We start from the raw sequence: 5,000 nt of genomic DNA on the forward strand, positions 1-5,000 counted from the left end.
CGGAGTTCTGAAAACCAACAAAATAGAACCGAGATCATATTCTATTATTCCATGCACGAAATATTCAAGCGGCATTTTGAGCCCGCTTTGAGCACTCTAATTTGTTCAAAGTAAAATTGTCGGCCCACCTCGACACTCACTGAAGAGCACCGCGATAGGATTTTGATATTGAACCGGCTTTTAACGACCGGCTCACCGACGATATGCTCCGCAAACGTGTCAGTATCACCGCGGATGCGGTGCACCGACAGCGCGGCGCACAAATGCAACTACGAGCTTTTTAACCGCAACAATTTTAGTATACGCTATTGGAGCTGGAATTACCGCGGCTGCTGGCACCAGACTTGCCCTCCAATTGTTCCTCGTTAAAATATTTAAAGTGTACTCATTCCGATTACGAGGCCTCGTAAGAGTCCCGTATCGTTATTTTTCGTCACTACCTCCCCGTGCCGGGAGTGGGTAATTTGCGCGCCTGCTGCCTTCCTTGGATGTGGTAGCCGTTTCTCAGGCTCCCTCTCCGGAATCGAACCCTGATTCCCCGTTACCCGTGACAACCATGGTAGTCGCAGAAACTACCATCGAAAGTTGATAAGGCAGACATTTGAAAGATGCGTCGCCGGTACTGGACCATGCGATCGGCAAAAGTTATCCAGATTCATCAAAATTAACGACTTCAGACGCCAGGCCCTCCGTCGATTGGTTTTGATCTAATAAAAGCACTCATTCCATCACTGGTCAGAGTTCTGATTGCATGTATTAGCTCTAGAATTACCACAGTTATCCAAGTAACTGAGTAAGATCTAAGGAACCAAAACTGATATATTGAGCCATTCGCGGTATCGCCTTAATACGGCTTGCACTGAGACATGCATGGCTTAATCTTTGAGACAAGCATATAACTACTGGCAGGATCAACCAGGGAGCTAACTAAAGCTTCCGCTAGAGCCTCAAACGTAACACGACGATGCCGCCGCGACGTTTGCTTCTCTATATAATTATATGTGCGCGAGGCGTGTTTAAATAACATGATATGTGACGGCGGCGACCGTCACACGCACACTATTCACACACACACACACGGGCGCGCACACGTGGATAAATCTGAACACAGTCAGTTTAACCGTTGAAAGTATCATCTTAACGAGACACCCCTCAACAATTCCCATTCGCATCAAGCGAAGGAAAAATTTTAATATCGGTCAACTTTTATGACGCAAACGATCAATCTACGCACGGAGAGTGGAAGGATCGAAAATTGCGACCAAGTTTTGGAATATACGTGTGTTTCACACACACACGTATAAACATCTGATAAAAGCCCATTGGTACATCACAAACGTGTGCGATGTGAGCATTAAAAATTTTCATACTGCCGTTCAATAGTCGTAGTATATTTTTCACGGTCTGCGCTCCGAGAGTGTATCAAGATGCGTAATATTTATTACACTACACATATAAAATACAATCTACGAAACTGACAATCTATCAAACCGTCGGCAGACGCAATGTTACTACAGCTACTACTACTTCTTCTACTACTACTACTACTACCACACTACTGAACACTGATCTTCTGATTTGAAGAGTTTTTGTTGTTCCATAAAATACTAAAGATTAAAAACTGTATCGCGCCGTTTGCACAACACACGCTTTTATAATATCATCTTTGGTCTTTTATTATTTTATAGAACTAAAACACTACTCTACAATTCTGTCAGACTCACCACCAAACACCAACCCCAACCCCACATCAACGCCACACCGACACGCGAACTGCGGCAACGAGGAGAGCGCAGAGCACACACGGGCGACGCGGTACAACAGCGACGAAATAATGATACATACACATACGTACACAATCTCTCGCTGCGCACGCGCATCGCCCCCCGTCTTCGCTAGCCTCGCGCACCGATTGTCTCGCATCCCGGCAATGGTGTTTCTGCTTGTTTAATTTTTCACGTATCACGCACGGCATATGTACATACATACATACATACATACATACATACGCCGCGCGCGACTAACGCCTCGTGTTTTCAAGGTCAAGTCAAAAAACTTTGTACGCGTGCAGTTACGGCGGGCAGTCGTCAAAAATAATTCATGATTATAAATTTCGTGGTCCATATTAAATAAATTATAAACAACAACAACAACAACAACAACGACAAAAGAGGGCGTTAATTTTTGATAGACATAAATTTGAACCTCAATGTAATAATAGTTAGGTTTGTGTGTAGGTTAGGTTAGGTTAGGTTAGCTTTTTAAAACTAAATTATTTCTGGCCACGAAATTTATAATCATAATATTAGCTACATTTCGTTTCTCTTTTCTCAGAAAATTCGAAAATTTTAAAATTCGAAAAAATTCGGCTATTCAACAACAACAACAACAACAAAAGAGGGCGTTCATTTTTGATAGACATAAATTTGAACCTCAATGTAATAATAGTTAGGTTTCTGTGTGACGATTTAATAGTTAGGTTTGTGTTTAGGTTAGGTTAGGTTAAGTTAGGTTAGGTTAGGTTATGTTAGGTTGGGTTAGCCTTTTAAAACTACATAAATTATTTCTGGCCACGAAATTTATAATCATAATATTAGCTGCTTCGTTTCTCTTTTCTCAGAAAATTCGAAAATTTAAAATTCGATATAATTCGGCTATTCAAAACAACAACAACAAAAGAGGGCGTTAATTTTTGATAGACATAAATTTTTGAACCTCAATGTAACAATAGTTAGGTTTGTGTTTAGGTTAGGTTAGGTTAGGTTAGGTTAGCTTTTTAAAACTAAATTATATCTGGCCACGAAATTTATAATCATAATATTAGCTGTTTCGTTTCTCTTTTCTCAGAAAATTCGAAAATTTTAAAATTCGAAAAAATTCGGCAATTCAACAACAACAACAACAACAACAACAACAACAACAACGACGACGACAAAAGAGGGCGTTAATTTTTGATAGACATAAATTTGAACCTCAATGTAATAATAGTTAGGTTTATGTGTGACGATTTAATAGTTAGGTTTGTGTTTAGGTTAGGTTAGGTTAGGTTAGGTTAGGTAAGGTTAGGTTAGGTTAGGTTAGGTTAGGTTAGGTTAGGTTAGGTTAGGTTAGGTTAGGTTAGGTTAGGTTAGGTTAGCTTTTTAAAACTAAATTATTTCTGGCCACGAAATTTATAATCGTAATATTAGCTGTTTCGTCTCTCTTTTCTCGGAAAATTCGAAATTTTTCAAAATCGAAAAAATTCGGCTGTTCAACAACAAAAATAGGTACCTCAATGTACTAATAGTTTGGTTTCTGTGTGACGATTTATTAGTTAGGTTTGTGTTTATTTATTGCACGCCTCCTATGCGAAGCGTTGAGGTGGGTACTACTGTCACTTCGCGCAAAACATCTGATTTTTCAAACTTAAAATGTCTTTATGTATCATACATTGCACTTGTAAGATATTACATACACACACATATTAAGAAAAAACACTATTTTTAACGTTCATGATATTTTTGATGTCATTTTTGTTATTTAAACTAGTTAAAAAACAGTTTAAAAAAGTTCTGTCTTGGACGTCCGTGTGTCTGTATGTGCGGATCCTTTTTCTTGTTAACACGATAGCGACCGAAATACTTTACTAATCGAGTCTTTTTTTTTCTCTTACGCTTGAGTATGCTCAGGAATAGAACCCTTTCATTTTTCAGGGTCTGATTCGATGTGGTTTAATTGTTATTAAATAAACAAAAATAATAATTAATAAATATTTATTAAAAAAAAATTATGAGGCGTGCACTTTTGGATTTTTTTATTTATTTATTTTACTTATTTTATTTATTTGTTTCAGATTAATAATTTAAATCCATATATTTGTTAGTAAATTGGCCTTAAAAAACTATGTTAGTATTAGAAAAGAGAAACGAAACAGCTAATATATATATAGTTTTAAAAAATTACTAACCTAACCTAACCTAACCTAACCTAACCTATCCTTTTCCACCTTATAGAAATTTTTCCTGACGTATAGAAATTTTCCTGGCTTATATAAGTTTTCCTGACGTATAGAAATTTTCCTGGCGTATGGAAATTTTCCGGACTTAGAAAAATTTTCCTAACCTAACCTAACCTATCCTAACCTAACCTAACCTAACCTAACCTAACCTATCCTTTTCCACCTTATAGAAATTTTTCCTGACGTATAGAAATTTTCCTGGCTTATATAAATTTTCCTGACGTATAGAAATTTTCCTGGCGTATGGAAATTTTCCGGACTTAGAAAAATTTTCCTTACCTAACCTAACCTAACCTATCCTTTTCCACCTTTAGAAATTTTTCCTGACGTATAGAAATTTTCCTGGCTTATATAAATTTTCCTGACGTATAGAAATTTTCCTTGAGTATGGAAATTTTCCTGGCGTATGGAAATTTTCCGGACTTAGAAAAATTTTCCTAACCTAACCTAACCTAACCTAACCTAACCTAACCTAACCTATCCTTTTCCACCTTATAGAAATTTTTCCTGACGTATAGAAATTTTCCTGGCTTATATAAGTTTTCCTGACGTATAGAAATTTTCCTGGCGTATGGAAATTTTCCGGACTTAGAAAAATTTTCCTAACCTAACCTAACCTATCCTAACCTAACCTAACCTAACCTAACCTAACCTATCCTTTTCCACCTTATAGAAATTTTTCCTGACGTATAGAAATTTTCCTGGCTTATATAAATTTTCCTGACGTATAGAAATTTTCCTGGCGTATGGAAATTTTCCGGACTTAGAAAAATTTTCCTTACCTAACCTAACCTAACCTATCCTTTTCCACCTTTAGAAATTTTTCCTGACGTATAGAAATTTTCCTGGCTTATATAAATTTTCCTGACGTATAGAAATTTTCCTTGAGTATGGAAATTTTCCTGGCGTATGGAAATTTTCCGGACTTAGAAAAATTTTCCTAACCTAACCTAACCTAACCTAACCTAACCTAACCTAACCTATCCTTTTCCACCTTATAGAA

At 37.0% G+C, this 5,000-nt stretch overlaps 1 non-coding gene across 1 annotated transcript in view; it reads right to left on the bottom strand.

The window, feature by feature from the left end:
* LOC149474865 (small subunit ribosomal RNA) overlaps positions 1-922 on the bottom strand; it is a 1,905-nt gene extending 983 nt beyond the window's left edge. The window contains exon 1 of the ribosomal RNA XR_016318218.1: positions 1-922. This exon is cut by the window's left edge and continues 983 nt beyond it. This is a non-coding gene — a ribosomal RNA (small subunit ribosomal RNA).
* Positions 923-5,000: the final 4,078 nt, after the last annotated feature.

This window comes from Colias philodice, unplaced genomic scaffold (assembly GCF_061535455.1).
Source record: "Colias philodice isolate Cphi_HAF_F1 unplaced genomic scaffold, ilColPhil1 Martin Lab GWU primary ptg000018l_1:1-1108441, whole genome shotgun sequence".
Taxonomy (NCBI): Eukaryota; Metazoa; Arthropoda; class Insecta; order Lepidoptera; family Pieridae; genus Colias; species Colias philodice.